Genomic DNA, 16,983 nt, shown 5'->3' with positions numbered 1-16,983 from the left:
CTTGGAGGCACGAGGTGCTTGGAGGCACGGAGGTGCTTGGAGGCACGGAGGTGCTTGGAGGCACGGAGGTGCTTGGAGGCACGAGGTGCTTGGAGGCACGGAGGTGCTTGAAGGCACGAGGGTACTTGGAGGCACGGAGGTACTTGGAGGCACGGAGGTGCTTGGAGGCACGAGGTGCTTGGAGGCACGGAGGTGCTTGGAGGCACGGAGGTGCTTGGAGGCACGGAGGTGCTTGGAGGCACGAGGTGCTTGGAGGCACGGGGTGCTTGGAGGCACGGAGGTGCTTGGAGGCACGGAGGTGCTTGGAGGCACGGAGGTGCTTGGAGGCACAGGATGCTTGGAGGCACGGAGGTGCTTGGAGGCACGGGATGCTTGGAGGCACAGGATGCTTGGAGGCACAGGACGAGGGAGCTCTGGAATCACAGCTTCCGAAGGAGAAACGAAGATACTCAGGCACCGGATCTCTGCCTGGTATCCGCTTTTAAACTCCCCGCCCCAGCCTGATTGACGGAGCAGGCAGGTGACGTCAGACCTGCTCCGCCTGCTTGCCCTCACTTGCGATGGCGGCGTCCCTGCTTCCGGGAAGCCGCCGGGGAGCAGCGCCGACCCGCCACTGAATCCGGAGACCGCCAGGGGGAACGAGGCGCCGGGCAGACCAGACCACCCGTAGGGACAAGCGCGGCCGCCGCGGCCGCTGCAGGTTTGTAACAGTACCCCCTCCTCCAGGAGTGGCCCCTGGACACTTCCCGGGCTTAGTCGGATGTTTGGAGTGGAAGATCCGAATCAGACGAGGAGCCATTACTTCAGTAGCTCCAATCCAACTTCTTTCCTCAGGACCGTAACCCTTCCAGTCCACCAAGTACTGTAATTTTTTATGAAGATAACGGGAGTCAAGAATAGCTTTGATTTCAAACTCTGCTCCGGCTTCTGCCACTACTGACGTTGACCTAGGGAGTGCTGAGTGGAACCGATTCAGAACGAGGGGACGGAGTAGAGAAACATGAAAGGCGTTAGGTACTCGAAGATGGGCAGGCAAACCCAGTTTACAGACCACAGGATTTAAGACTTTTAGCACAGGGTAGGGCCCGATGAACCTTGGAGCGAATTTCATGGTAGGCACCTTCAGCCGGAGGTTCCGTGTGGACAGCCATACCCTGTCCCCAACTTTATATTGAGGTGCAGCTCGCCGTTTCTTATCTGCGAAGAACTTGTACCGAGCCGAAACCTGCTTAAGATTGGCATGAACCTTCCTCCAAATTTGTCCAAAGTGTCGTAGAGTGGATACTACAGCAGGAACCTCTACTAACGGAAGGCTTGGAAATTCCGGAACACGGGGATGGAACCCGTAATTGACGAAAAATGGTGATTCCCCAGTGGAAGAATGAAACAAATGGTTGTGGGCAAACTCCGCCCAAGGCAGCAACTCCACCCAATTGTCCTGTGAAGGAGAGAGGTACAGACGAAGAAAAGTCTCTAGATCCTGATTGACACGTTCCGTTTGTCCATTTGTTTGGGGATGATAAGCAGACGAAAACTTAAGTTTGATTTGCAGAGTCGAACAAAGGGCTTTCCAAAACCTGGCGGTGAACTGTACTCCTCGGTCAGAAACAATCTCTTGTGGCAACCCATGCAAACGAAAATGTTCTCGGATAAACAGTAGTGCCAGTTTCGGTGCTGTTGGAAGACCAGTCAAGGGCACGAAGTGTGCCATCTTCGAAAAACGGTCAACGATAACCCAAACGGTGTTGAAACCTTTGGAACAGGGCAGGTCAGTGACGAAGTCCATGGAAATGTGAGTCCAGGGTCTCACAGGGATAGGCAGAGGACGAAGTAACCCTGCAGGAGGCAAACGAGGAGATTTGTGTTGTGTACATTGGGGACAGGAATTAACGCAATCTTGTACATCCTTCCTCATGGTGTTCCACCAGTAAGATCTTTGCAGAAACTTGTACATCTTCTGAGCGCCGGGATGACCGGAAAACTTGGAGTTATGGACCCACAGTAGTATCCTTGAGCGGAATCTAGCTGGTACGGACATTCTTCCAGGAGGAGGAGCTGGAGTAGTTAAAGCAACAGAGACAGAAACTGGATTCAGAATTAAACCCCGCTCCGGAGGTTCATCCTCGTCAGAGGAAACTTGTGAACGAGAAAGTGCATCTGCTTTAATATTGAGACTCCCGGCCCGGTACTTGATAATGAACGAGAATCGGGAAAAGAAAAGTGCCCATCTTGCCTGGCGAGGATTCAAGCACTGTGCGGATTTGATGTACAGCAAATTCTTGTGATCTGTGTAGATAGTAAACACGTGTTTAGCCCCTTCCAGAAGATATCTCCATTCTTCCAAGGCAGACTTGATTGCCAAGAGTTCCTGGTCTCCAATAGTGTAGTTCCGTTCGGCCGGAGAGAACTTACGAGAATGGAAGCCACACGGATGTAGTTTCTTATCAGAGGAATACTGGGAGAGAACAGCCCCAACTCCGACTGAAGACGCATCAACTTCTAAGAAGAAGGGTTCATCGAAATCTGGTTGTTTGAGAACTGGAGCCGTCATGAAGGCTAATTTTAAACGAGAAAAAGCTAAAATGGCTTCCGGGGACCACAGACTAGGATTGGAACCCTTCCTCGTCAGGGCAGTAATGGGCGCAACAATGGTGGAGAAACCCTTAATGAATTTCCTGTAGTAGTTCGCAAAGCCCAGGAATCTTTGTATTGCTTTCAGGGAAAGAGGTTGAGTCCAGTCACGAATGGCAGATAACTTTTCCGGATCCATGCGAAGCTCCGTCCCCGAGATGACATAACCGAGGAACGGAATAGATGTTACTTCAAAGGTACACTTGGAGAGCTTGGCGTAGAGATGATTCTCTCGTAAACGGTGTAGTACTTCTTTGACTTGTAACCTGTGTTCGACAAGATTCTTGGAAAAAATCAATATGTCGTCCAAATATACCACAACGCTCTGATACAGCATATCACGAAAGATTTCATTGACGAATCCCTGGAAAACCGCGGGAGCATTACTAAGACCAAATGGCATCACCAAGTATTCGTAATGCCCATCTCGGGTATTAAAGGCAGTCTTCCATTCATCCCCCTCTCGGATGCGTATAAGATTATAAGCTCCTCTCAAGTCGAGTTTGGAAAAAATGCGGGCCCCACGAACCCTATCAAATAACTCTGTGATTAGTGGCAAAGGGTACTTATTCTTAATAGTAATGTCATTTAGGCCGCGGTAGTCGATGCATGGTCTCAACCCTCCGTCTTTTTTCTTCACAAAAAAGAAGCCTGCACCAGCAGGGGAGGAAGAGGGGCGAATGAATCCTTTGAGCAGATTGGACTTAATATACTCCGACATGGCTTGGGTCTCAGGAAGAGACAGAGGATATGTGCGACCACGGGGTGGCGTCTTCCCTGGGACAAGGTCAATAGAGCAGTCCCAAGGCCTGTGAGGTGGTAATAGGTCCGCAGCTTGTTCCGAAAACACGTCCTTGTACCCTTGATATGCCTCCGGAATGTGCTCTTCATCCGTCTTGGAAGTGACACGGAGCGGACAGACAGGAGTAAGACAATTAGTGTGACAAAAGGAACTCCAGGACAGAATTTGTGACGACTTCCAGTCGATGTGGGGATTATGACTTTTGAGCCAAGGTATTCCAAGAACCAGATCATGGGACATTTCTGGGATTACCAAGAGTTCCAAATCTTCCTGATGTAGAGCCCCGACCTGCAGCTTAACTGGCCCCGTGCGCCACCTTATAAGACCTTTGGCAATTCTAGTCCCATTGATAGCCGTCAGTGAGATTGGCCGCTCGATAGGCCGTAACTTCAAACCCAAACTTTGGGCACAGATGGAAGAAACGAAGTTCCCCGCAGCTCCGGAGTCCAATAGGGCTTCACAAGACTTGGAGACTGAGTTGGAGACTAGAGTTACTGGAAGCAAACAGTCCGAAGTTGGAGAAGCTTTTGTCGCAACTCCCAGCTTGACTCCTCCGGAACAAGCTAGGACTGCCCGTTTCCCGGACGGACTTTACAAGATTTAAGAAAATGATCTGCGGCTCCACAGTAAAGGCAGAGTTTACCCTCACGACGACGCTGTCGTTCTTCTGGAGACAGTCGGGAGCGGTTAATTTGCATGGGCTCATCTGAGCTAGGTGAGGCCACCGGCCTAGGAGTAGGATTCCGGAGCCTGGGACGATCTGAATGGCTACGTTCTCTTCCACGCTCTTGCATCCGAAGATCCACCTTGACGCACAGAGAAATCAAATCTTCTAATGGATCCGGCAGATCTCTAGTAACCAGCTCATCTTTCAGCCGGTCGGAAAGACCGTTCCAGAAGGCAGCTCTCAGGGCGTCATTATTCCAGCGTAGTTCGGAAGCAATGGTCTGGAAATGAACCACATACTGGCCCACGGAACGGGCGCCTTGCCGAACATGGAGCAAATCGGAAGAAGCCGTGGTCATTCTGCCGGGTTCGTCGAAAATCCTTCGAAAGGACGAGATGAAGTTGGTATAGTTGGAAACCATGGGATCGGACCGTTCCCATAGTGGAGACACCCAATCCAAAGCAGAACCTTCCAATAAAGAAATGATATATGCTACCTTGGACCGGTCTGTAGGAAAGTTGTGTGCAAGTAGCTCGAAATGTACCTCGCATTGGTTCAAGAAACCGCGGCAATTTTTGGGATTCCCATTATAGCGGGACGGAGTAGGCAACTGAAGACGTGGAGTGATACCAGCCGATGGTTGAACATTACTGGCAACGACAACTGGTGCGACCACTGGAGCAGGAGCCGGAATTACTGAGGCCAGAGACGCCTGGATCTGATCCAGACGTCCGGACAACTGCTGGAGGTACTGCATCACCTGGCCTTGCGCCGCCTCCTGACTTTGTACTCGGGAAGCCAGGTTCTGGATGGCACTCGAGTCCGTGTTCCGAATCCCCGAGTCCATTAGGCCTGAGTATACTCTCACTGACCTGGTTTGGGAGTGTTGTGGACTCGGGGCTTCTTCCGATGACCGGGAAGAGGAACCGCCACTGGGTCGCAGTAGGGATGGCCGGATGTAGGTCTTCCTCATGCAGGACTACGTCGGCAGGCGGGAGGCACAGAGGAGTTCTTGACGGTCTCCTGTAAGACAAGACTCGTAGAAATACTGAAGGCTGGGGTACTGAGATATTAGAGGTACCGTGATGTCGGAGGCTCCGCGGTATTGGGGTTCTGAGGTGCTGGGAGTACAGGGCGTGCTAGGAGGCCCCTGGAGGTACGGAGATGCTTGGAGGCACGAGGTGCTTGGAGGCACGGAGGTGCTTGGAGGCACGGAGGTGCTTGGAGGCACGGAGGTGCTTGGAGGCACGAGGTGCTTGGAGGCACGGAGGTGCTTGAAGGCACGAGGGTACTTGGAGGCACGGAGGTACTTGGAGGCACGGAGGTGCTTGGAGGCACGGAGGTGCTTGGAGGCACGGAGGTGCTTGGAGGCACGAGGTGCTTGGAGGCACGGGGTGCTTGGAGGCACGGAGGTGCTTGGAGGCACGGAGGTGCTTGGAGGCACGGAGGTGCTTGGAGGCACAGGATGCTTGGAGGCACGGAGGTGCTTGGAGGCACGGGATGCTTGGAGGCACAGAATGCTTGGAGGCACAGGACGAGGGAGCTCTGGAATCACAGCTTCCGAAGGAGAAACGAAGATACTCAGGCACCGGATCTCTGCCTGGTATCCGCTTTTAAACTCCCCGCCCCAGCCTGATTGACGGAGCAGGCAGGTGACGTCAGACCTGCTCCGCCTGCTTGCCCTCACTTGCGATGGCGGCGTCCCTGCTTCCGGGAAGCCGCCGGGGAGCAGCGCCGACCCGCCACTGAATCCGGAGACCGCCAGGGGGAACGAGGCGCCGGGCAGACCAGACCACCCGTAGGGACAAGCGCGGCCGCCGCGGCCGCTGCAGGTTTGTAACAATTGTATAGTGTATGCCCAGCTTTATTATGCTTAGAAGGAATTGTTTTCAAAATGCTCCTAAACAATGAGAATAGTTAAATAGAGAAAAGTCAACAGTGCTAGGCAATGAAACCTTACAATGTTATCAAATATTTAAAATAAAAGTCCATACACACTAGACGAAGCATGTGTCTTGTGTATTTATCATGCTCCCAGAGTGCCGTACCTTCAATTGTGCTCTCTCTCTCGCTATAATATACATTTATAGACCAATGCAAGAGAATGGACACAAACCCTCTTTATACCACATTCATGCACTTAATTTGAGAGCACGTTGTTATTCAGTTACAATACCCTTTATTAAATAACACATTTTAATATACTGCCATACCAGGATTCAAACCTATAACCTGTTGAATTCTAATCAAACACCCTACTCATTGATCTATTTGATCCTGCATAAAAACTATGAACACTATATGAAGCTACTGATACTTTGTAAAAAAAATAATCAGCATTGCAGTTAAGCAGATCTATGTAGTTTGCAGCCAAACATCCAATCTCTGCAGCCACACACTACATAGATCCGCTCAGCTGCAATGCTGATACATTTTTCACAAAATATAAGGTAAGCTTCAAATAGTTACAATTCTCTAGTTTAGAATTATCTACCTTTTTATACAAGGGCAGATAGCTCAATGAATAGATTGTCTGACTGCAATGCCACAGGCAGTGCCAGATTAATGTCCACATGGGCCTGGAGCTGAAATTCATGAAGGGCCTATTGTGTGTCGCTGCAGAAGAGCCAGATTAAGGGGTGGGGGGGGGGGGGAGGGGGGATACGTTATTTCTCGGGGGCCCCCCTGCCTGCCATCAACCACCGGCCAATTGCATGTATTTTTCTTTTGTAATGAAGATGTTCAGTGGCCTTAAGGGGGTACACATGGAGCGATGTTCAGCTAATTTTTAAGCAATCTGACTAGATTGCTTAGAACATGGGTCTTCAACCTGCGACCCTCCAGCTGCTGTGGAACTACACATCCCAGCATGCCCTGCCTCAGTTTTAGCATACCTTAATAGCAAAACTGTGGCAGGGCATGCTGGGATGTGTAGTTTCACAGCAGCTGGAGGGCCACAGGATGAAGACCCATGGCTTAGAACATCGCTGTGTGTGAAGGGGTGCCGGCAACAGCGATGCGCGGTCCCCCGCGTCACTATCGCCGATGCTAGATTGGCCTGCATGCAGGCACAATCTAGCAGGTCGGTCATTTCATCGCTGGGTGAAATGAGCGCCCCCCCATGTCCGTCCCTCCCTTGCTCAGCACATCGCGTTGTGCTGAGCGGGGGGAGAGATGTGTGCTGAGCGGTCTGTGCTAGACTGCTCAGCACACATTTCTGGGGAAATCTCCCCGTCAGTACGGCCCTTAAGGGCCAGCCCCCATGTGTTCAATGGTTTCCACCAGAGACACCTGGGGCAGAGAGAGAGAGAGACACCTGGGGCAGAGAGAAAGCCAGAGACACCTGGGGCAGAGAGAGATAGAGACATGGAGCAGAGAGAGAGATGTTGAGAAGAGAAGAGAGAGAGTGAGAGACAGGGGTGTATCTAGGGGTCTGAGCACCCCTGGCAAAGTAAGGGGCTGCCCACTCACACACACACACCCCCTACACACATTTGAAATAAGGTGTGAGTATTGAATATGGGGCATGGTCTTCTGGGTGAAGGGTGTGGTCACAATAGTACTTCCAATCCAAATTATGCCACACAGTAATATCCCTTATTCACATTACACCGCACAGTAGTCTCTCATATTCACGCTACACCATCCCTTCCCCCTAACCCTAACCCACCTTTCCCACAGCCTAACCCTAACCCACCCCCCAGCCTCTTCAGTGGTGCCTAACCCCAACCCACCCTTCCTAATCTCCCTCCCTGCAGCCTAACTCTAACCCTCCCACCCTCGCAGCCTAAATCTAACCCTCCCGCCCTCGCAGCCTAACCCTCCCACCCAGTGGCGTAAGTTCGTCCCAGACGCCCGGAGGCAAGATAAATATTGGTCCCCCCCACCCCTATATTTAGACAAATATATACTGTATATATATATATATATATATAGAGAGAGAGAGAGAAGGTTAAAGGTGGCACTCAGGAGGCTGGATAATTCAGTATATTTTTAATGCATACAGTGCATTATAGGGGTGGGGAGCGCCAATAGTGATCTTGCTAACTATATATATGTACCGCCATTCTTCGAGAGCATAACGGCGTATGCTTGCAGTGGCGCACGCAGGGGGGGTTTCCAAGTACCTGGAACCCCCCCCCCCGATGAGTTGAATCTTCTGTTCTTGAGATGGAGACACAGCTGTCTCCATCTCAGGTAAAAGCCGTGATCGCGACCGCACTGCAGCGGCAGCAGAGAGCTACCATAGCTCTCTACTATAAACAGTCCGGAGGGGTGAAGGGGGAGCTGCTGGCTGCGCAAGTTCCCTCCGTCCTCACAGTGCTGCTAGCGCCTGGTGGAAGGGTAATCACATACTGTAACTGTGTGTATGTTTGTATTTGTAGTAATTTATGTATGTGTGTATGTATGTGATTGTTTGTGTATGTATGTTCAATAGGGATAAAGTCTCTGCGCCTTCAGTGCTCTGGTGTGGAAAATTCCTTCAGTGTGCAGTAAATAATATATATGCGTACCAGAGATATGATCAAGATATGCCTGTGGTGGTATCTTTATATGGTCGTCTTCCCTTGTCCTCTTACTTCATGTACAGACACCCTCAGCGAGTGGTTTAGGTACAGTTATATGTGGAAAGGGAAGATATGTGTCAGCAAAAATGCTCTTAGTATTATAAAGTGACCAGTGACTTATTAGTGCCAATATAACAAAGTGCTGTGTGCCTATAGTGTCTCAAAAACCACTATATTGAATTGTGATTTCTAATATACGTAATCAGAATCACACCCGAGTGATAAAGTTTAAAAATATTATAATGACTCACTCCTTTTTAGGATGCTGCTCATGTAAGGTACTCCTTGTCAGTGCATAGTACAATTTAAAAAGTTATAACAAGCTTATCTGTTGTAAGATGCCGTTGGAGAGGTAGTGGAAGCTGGCCCAACGTGTTTCGTCCCTTTATCAGCTTTTGTGGGACTTCCTCAGGGGTTGTAGTGCCAAGTACCTGGAACCCCCCCCCCCCCCCCCCCCCCCGATGAGTTGAATCTTCTGTTCTTGAGATGGAGACACAGCTGTCTCCATCTCAGGTAAAAGCCGTGATCGCGACCGCACTGCAGCGGCAGCAGAGAGCTACCATAGCTCTCTACTATAAACAGTCCGGAGGGGTGAAGGGGGAGCTGCTAGCTGCGCAAGTTCCCTCCGTCCTCACAGTGCTGCTAGCGCCTGGTGGAAGGGTAATCACATACTGTAACTGTGTGTATGTTTGTATTTGTAGTAATTTATGTATGTGTGTATGTATGTGATTGTTTGTGTATGTATGTTTGGGTGTGTGTTTGTGTATATGTGTTTGTGTGTCACTCTGTGTGTATATGGTGCAATACAGCACGTCCCTAGTGCAGTAGTTCCCTGGGTGGAGACTGGCATGCACCCCTCCGTGCAGTGGAAACCAGGTGGTACTTAGTAGTCTTTGTGAGTAAATCAATGTATAAAAGTACAAAAGGCATAGTGTACCGATGTTTCAATGGGCGTTTTTTTCAAGGTGCTTTACTGTAGGCTTGAAGGAAAAAAAAACGCTTTATGTGGCGTTGAAACGTCGGTACACTATGCCTTTTGTACTGTAATACATTGATTTACTCACAGAGACCGCTGAGTGCCGCCTGGTTTCTACTGCATGGGAAGGGGGGGGGGCATGCCACCTATTACATATAAGGAGGGCACCTCGGTATTAAGCAACATCTACAGTGAGTGCCTACTTTTTGTCATTAGATATATATATATATATATATATATATATATATATATATATATATATATATACACACACACACACACACACACACACACACACACATATATATATATATATATACACACACACACACACACACGTACGTGCACACATACATACATACATACATACATACATACTGTACATGCATACACACACCCCCACATGGAAACCCCCCTCACTAAATCCTGCGTTTGCCCCTGGCTTGAAGAAAATTCCAAAGGGTAGTGGTAAGAGCTTTTCTTTACGATGATAGGACTTCTGGGTAAATGACCCAGAATCCTATCTGCGTATGCATGGGCTGACGCACACTGCTGGGGGGTGCTGGGAGAGATCCAATTGGGCAGAAGGTCTGAGCAAAGGGGGGCAGATGGAGCAACGGAGGTCAGAGCAGTGGAGGCGGGGGGCAGGCCAGAGTGAAGAGGATGGGATGAGGCAGAAAGGGGTTCATTGGTGATTAATGTGTATATGTATATGCATGCATACATACATATACTGTGTATACATATACATACGGTATATCACATTGCAATTATTATAATCTTTAGTGACACCTCATTCCTCACCTCCTTCGACTTCTCCTCTCCCCTAGAGAAAGAAGGCTCTTCTCTCCCCAATTACCAGAGGCAGAGCGCAAATACAGTAGTGAGTGGAATCCGAGGCGAGCGCGGTCCCGCCTCTTCTAATCACACCACCTCCTCGCAGGGGCAAACGCAGGATTTTTATGTGTGTGATTATGTATGCAGTATATATACAGTACACACACACACACACACACACACACACACACACACACACACACCACACATGCATATGTCCCCCACATACATATGCACCGCAGAAAATATAGGCTGCTGCAATAATTATAGCCCCCCCAGCAAACATTGGCCTGTGCAGTCATATATTGTAGACCCCACCGCTCCATATACACACTTACCCACCCATACCCCCCCTTCCCCTAGCAAATAACGGCACCTCTGCATGTGCCATACACAATGTGGGCGCCGTCTTACCTGTGGTGCGGGAGCAGCGGTTCCCGTCACAGAGCCCTCCCGGTCCCGACAGGGAGACGCTATTTCCGCCGTAGTGGTTCTTGGTGCAGGAGAGTGACCGCAACCCCGTGTCCCGGGTAGTGAGGGGGGGGGGGGGGACGCGGTGCAGCTGCGCACCTGGGAGCAACACTCTGCCAGGCGGCGGCTTCCCGGCACTGAGGTCCTGTCACTGCGCGCTGCCGCTTCGGCTCCCCCTGCAGTAGATTAACGGATCGGCGGGCGGCGGCAGGCGGGCGGAGGGGAGTGTGTGTAGGTACTCAAAACACCCTCTCCCTGCTTGCGCGTATGCCGCCTCACACGTGTGTCTCCCGCAGCAGCACCTTCTCTTGTAGGTGTTCTGCAATCATAGTAGTGCAGCCACACTCACTGGGTGGAGGGGCTTACAGGCACGGAACTGGAGACAAAGGAGGTGAGGTGCCCCCTTTAGGCCAGGAGCCCGGCGGCAGCCGACTCCGTTGCCTCCCAGAGTTCCGCCACTGCTCCCACCCTCACAGCCTAACCCTAACCCTGCCACGTGGCTTGCCAGTGAAGGCTTTGGCACCAACTCGATCCGGATTTTGGCATATCTATGTAGGGATGCCAGCATCAGTTTCGGGATGCTGGCATCAGCTTTCCGACCGCCGGGATGCCAAACACCGGCATCTTGACTGCATCCCGAATGAAATGCTAATGCGATGCTGTGAGATGAGCCTCAAATGGACCCAGCCAATAACCAAACACCATTAGTTGGATGGTAGAAGTGCTTCCTGTTAGAAAAAACATCAGGGTGCCATCACTTCCAAGATAAAATGATCAATTATACAATTAACTGATATACATTTCCGTGAACCTGGCCTTGTATCGTGTAGTTTTCCAGGTAATACAGTCCCTTCTCCCAAACACTGCCACTTTTTATTACCTTCAACAACAAATAGATCTATAGCACTGTGCTATGTAACAATTGCTGTGCACCTAGTGAGAGTCTGTTACTGCCGCCGCGCCCCCGGTGTCCGTCAGCACCGCACTGTACTAGTGATCAGACTAGTGTCCAGCAGCACCGCATTTGTAATCAGACTCAAAATAAACTACAGTTCCCAGCAGCCCTTGCTGCCGGGAGCTCCCAGCAACAAGGGCTGCTGGGAGCTGTAGTTTATTTTGAGTGTGATCACTAGTGCAGTGTGGTGCTGACGGACACCGGGGCCGCAGCGGCAGTAACAGACTCTGACCAGGTACAGTCTGACAGTACTACTTTTCTACCCTTTGGCCACGGGTGGCACTGCCAGGCGGCGTTCCCTCCTTGCCTGGCGCCCCTGGCGAGTGTCATCCTGGCCAATGGGTAGATACACCCCTGGTGAGAGACACCTGGAGACTTGATATACCAACAGGATTATGTCACGATCCGGGTATCTGGACGCCATTACCTGCCGTTCAGGTGTCTTCTGAGACTGGCCCAGCGTTCCAAGTCCGGATCTCATCTGTGTCAGCACTCTGTGCATCCCTCCTGTCGTTCTGAGACACTACCACAGCGGCGCCATGTTTGAATCCAACATGGCGTCTCCCGTCCTCCGCCGCCGTTCCTGTGATATTGCTGCAGGTTCTCAGAGTGGTTTATTATGCCTGCCGCGGCCTCCGCTGTCCTCCACGTGTCTCAGCATATAACTGTCATCTGGCGTCTCCTGTCCTCCGCGGCTGGCGCCGCCATAATCACTATGTTTACACATTACATTTCAAACCAGTTTTCCCTCCAGGTTCCAGCATGGGCGCAGCCATGTTGGATTTGATCACATGCTCCAATTCCTCCAATCCACCATCTCTGGAATATGCATAATTGCCTAGCCAATGCCTGCATAGCAGCAGGTATAAGTATCCTGTGTCTAGGCCAGATAGAGGTCAGTGTGTAGCAAGGGCCAGTGTACTCGTGCGGTCACTGGCCCTGCTACTAGCGTGCGCGTCCCTCCTCACCTGGGACGGCCCGGCGCCGTCCCATGTGGCCGGAGGTAGCGCGGGCTTCGGGCGGTGCTGGGGACCGGATCTGGTCCGGTCTCCACCTGCCCCGCTGAGTGCAGAGTTCGGCAGCGGGCGTGGGGGCGGCGGTGCATACCCACCGCCGCTCCACGCGGGTGATGGCGGCGGGCCTGCATCCCCCGGGACGCAGACCCCGCCAATCGCCGCCCGGCATTTTTAATTTGGCGCCAGCCGCGAGCCAATCACGGCTCGTGAACTGGCAGCCAATCGGGAGTGGCGGCGGCGAGCCAATCCCGGCTCGCCGCGTCATAGCCCCGCCCCCCGGCACTGGCTTGTATTAGCCAGCGCCGGGCGCGAGGGCTCAGAGTTGTCGGCTGGGAGGGAGCAGCGAAGAGCTCCCGAAGACGGAACCGAGACGACGGCGCCAGAAGTCCTGGAGGGCGGCGGCACGTGCAAAAGAGCTGCTACACGCCGCCGCCCGCCGGGTGAAGTCGTCGGAAGCCCTGGGCCAGCGGTGTGCAACGCAAAAGAGCTTGCACCGGCCACCGCTGCCCAGGTGAAGTCTCCAGGAAGCCCGGAGGTGGTGGGAGCCATCCCGCCTCCGGCGAAGACACCGCGGTGGGCGTGGCCGGACCAGGCTTGGTCCAGCCGTGGCCCTTTGGACGGGTAAGTGCAGGTGCCCCCCCCCCCCCCCTAGACCACCAGGGATCGGGCATTAGACCCGTGGGCATAGTCAGGCCCTTCCGGCCTGTGGGCATAAAGTCGGGCCCTCCCGGCCCGTGGGCATTTCTGGACGGGCCCTCCTGGCCCGCGGCACAGTTGAGCGGGCATTAGGCCCGAGGGGATAGTCAGGCCACCGGCCTGTGGCACCAGTAGGCGGGCACTAGGCCCGTGGGGCAAAACAGGCACTAGGCCTGAGCAACAGAGGGCGCAAGGCCCCATTACCCTCCAGATAGGCAGCCATAGGTAGGGGGCCTCCAGGGCAAGGAAGCCCAACACAATTGTGTGTATCTGAAGTCGGCACTAGGCCGCAGGTTGCTGAAGTCGGCGATAGGCCGCAGGTTGCTGAAGTCGGCACTAGGCCGCAGGTTGCTGAAGTCGGCACTAGGCCGCAGGTTGCTGAAGTCGGCACTAGGCCGCAGGTTGCTGAAGTCGGCGATAGGCCGCAGGTTGCTGAAGTCGGCGTTACGCCGCCGGTTGCTGAAGTCGGCGCTACGCCGCAGGTTCGCGTAAGTTGGCGCTACGCCGCATGTGTGATGAGTTCTCAGTTTTCCCCACAGCCAGGCCCCCATGAAAGGTAGGCTGTCGGAAGTACGCGTTGGTGAGTACCACAAGGTTGAAACAGTATTACGGTGTTGTGCTATAACCTTTGTATAAGTGTCTCTCCGTCATAAAGCGTAAGCAGCGCCACGTCCCGTGGGCTGTGTTGTGTGTTCTCTTACAGGAGCAAAGAAGAAGGGCCAGTATATAGCTGGTGAGCATAAAGGTGTTTCGTGTGTGTTCGTGGTGTATGTTGCCCCTCCCCCACTTCCCCTTTGGGCGTTTTCGTTCAGGGTCGCCCCTGGTGCTCCGCACCACTACGGGGGCACCCAGTCTGAGGCCACAAGTGCCAATGATGACCCTTCACTGAGCCCAGTGTAGGCCACTCCAGTGTAGTGTGCCCCCCCCCCCCCCCCCCATTCGTTTCAGGTGACCCAGGAAGTTCTTCTCCGTGTCTGAACGTGTGCCAGTATCGTCTGAGCTACCTCGACGGACTGAAGGTGGAGGACGGGAGGCGTGAGGTACGTAGGCCTGGTAAGTGAGCGATCCGAATTTTGTTCTCCAGGGCCCCACCCCCGTGCCTCTTACAAGTGCTTTGAATGTCATACCTTGTTCCAGTCTCTCTCTCCTGTGGCTTGTTTCTCCAGGTTCCAGTTCCTGTCTCCAGCATCCACAAAGAGACCCGCACCTGCTTTCCATCCTGCGGTGCAGCCTGACTTTACAGTCCTCCGTGGCTGTCCAGTTTCCAGCTATCTACTACCTGCTTCCAGCAGCCAGCTTTCAAACAGATTTCATTTTCAGCTTCTACAAAACACCGGAGCTGATCCAGCGGATCCTATCTTACCAGCAGTATCCACTACCACCGGTAATCATCTATCAGCTATTCTGTTTCTACGCTCACTAGCATCTCACATCATCCACTCTGTGTTTCATCACCTGGCTGGTTCCATCCAGCACCCACTCCGTGACTTTAGTACCTGGCTGATTCCATTCAGCACCCACTCTGTGTTTCATTACCTGGCTGATTCCATTCAGTATCCACTCCGTGTTTTACCACCTGGCTGGTGCCATCCAGCTGATACAGCAGCTTACTCAAATTACCAGATTCACCTGCAGAGGCGTATCTAGCACGGGGCGAGCAGGGCACGTGCCCTGGGCGCCGTGGAAGCCCCAACAGAGGGGGCGCCACCGGCACGGCCCGCTCACCCCATGCGACAGGGATTCCGCCGGCGCTACCTGCGGCGCTCTCCCTGTCTCCCCGGCTACTGTGCCTGTCACACTGGACAGGCAGCGGCAGCCAGGAGCCTCCCCTGATCTCCCCCCCCCCTCCTCCCTGCACATTGTACTGTACGCGATCGCGCGTGCGCGCGACCACGACCTCGGAGGTGCGTGCGACCGCGACCTCGGAGGTACGCGCGCGCGTGCGTGGCCTTAACAGGTGAGCGGGATTTACAATTATGTTTATATTTTTTTTCTGTCGGGAGAGGGGAGTGCGGGACAGTGTGTGTGTGTTTATTGTGTGTGAGTGTGTGTTAATTGTGTGAGTGTGTGACAGTGTGAGTGTGTTAATTGTGTGTGTGTGGGACAGTGTGAATGTGTGTTAATTGTGTGTGTGTGGGACAGTGTGAATGTGTGTTAATTGTGTGTGTGTGGGACAGTGTGAATGTGTGTGTGGGACAGTGAGTGTGTTAATTGTTTGTGTGTGTGGGACACTGAATGTGTGTTAATTGTGTGGTTGTGTTAATTGTGTGTGTGTGACAGTGTGAATGTGTGTTAATTGTGTGGTTGTGTTAATTGTGTGTGTGTGTGGGACAGTGTGAGTGTGTGTTAATTGTGTGTGTGTGGGACAGTGTGTGTGCGTGTGTGTTATTTGTGTGTGTGGGACAGTGTGCGTGCGTGTGTGTTAATTGTGTGTGTGTGTGGGACAGTGTGCATGTGTGTTAATTGTGTGTGTGTGTGTGTGTGGGGGGGGGACAGTGTGCGTGTGTGTTAATTGTGTGTGTGTGTGTTAATTGTCCCGGCGGTTATTGGCGTCTGTAGTGTGCGCCCCGTCCTCCTCCGCTGCCAGGAGCGGCGGTGTGCGGCTCTCCCCCTCCTCCGCCGGCTCCGTCCTCCCGTCGTGGCCCTGCAGTGTGTGGTCTCCCTAGCAGCAGCAGCAGGTTAGTCTCTCTCTCTCTCTCTCTCTCTCCTGTGGATTGAAGTTTGTAAGTATCATTTTTATTTTTAGATGTACCCCTATTGGATTCTACTGGACAAGTGGACGTGATCGGCGTGGGATGTAGGTAAGTAATCTGTCTCTCATTTTTACAGGTACCCCTATTGGATTCTACTGGACAAGTGGACGTGACCGGCGTGGGATGTAGGTAAGTAATCTGTCTCTCATTTTTACAGGTACCCCTATTGGATTCTACTGGACAAGTGGACGTGACCGGCGTGGGATGTAGGTAAGTAATCGGTCTCTCATTTTTACAGATTCCCCTACTGGATTCTACTGGACAAGTGGACGTGACCAGCGTGGGATGTAGGTAAGTAATCTGTCTCTCATTTTTACAGGTACCCCTATTGGATTCTACTGGACAAGTGGACGTGACCGGCGTGGGATATAGGTAAGTATGTGTGAGTGTGTCAGTGTGTTTTAATAAATTTTTACTGTCACGGTGTGTGAGTTGTGTTTTTATTTGGGTATTTTTTCTGTTGTAGAACTACAGGTACCGGCGGGCCCGTTATTTCCCTGCATGTTGGTACTTGAGGTTCTCCAAGTACCAGCAAGCGGGGGAGGCTTTCTGGGCCTTGTAGTTCCACAACAAAAAACAATATTCTTTTTTTACTTACATGGCTATCAGCC

The 16,983-nt window shown here is 52.4% G+C and overlaps 1 protein-coding gene across 1 annotated transcript in view; it reads right to left on the bottom strand.

The window, feature by feature from the left end:
• CANT1 (calcium activated nucleotidase 1) overlaps window positions 1–14,875 on the bottom strand; it is a 69,941-nt gene extending 55,066 nt beyond the window's left edge. Inside the window, exon 1 of the mRNA XM_063960717.1 lies at window positions 14,747–14,875. The gene's annotated coding sequence lies outside the window, so the exon portion shown is untranslated. The remainder of the gene's footprint in view (window positions 1–14,746) is intronic.
• Window positions 14,876–16,983: the final 2,108 nt, after the last annotated feature.

This window comes from Pseudophryne corroboree, chromosome 3 (genome assembly GCF_028390025.1).
Source record: "Pseudophryne corroboree isolate aPseCor3 chromosome 3, aPseCor3.hap2, whole genome shotgun sequence".
Taxonomy (NCBI): Eukaryota; Metazoa; Chordata; class Amphibia; order Anura; family Myobatrachidae; genus Pseudophryne; species Pseudophryne corroboree.
Note: the sequence above shows the minus strand (reverse complement) of the source record. Positions and strands in the feature narration are given on the sequence as shown.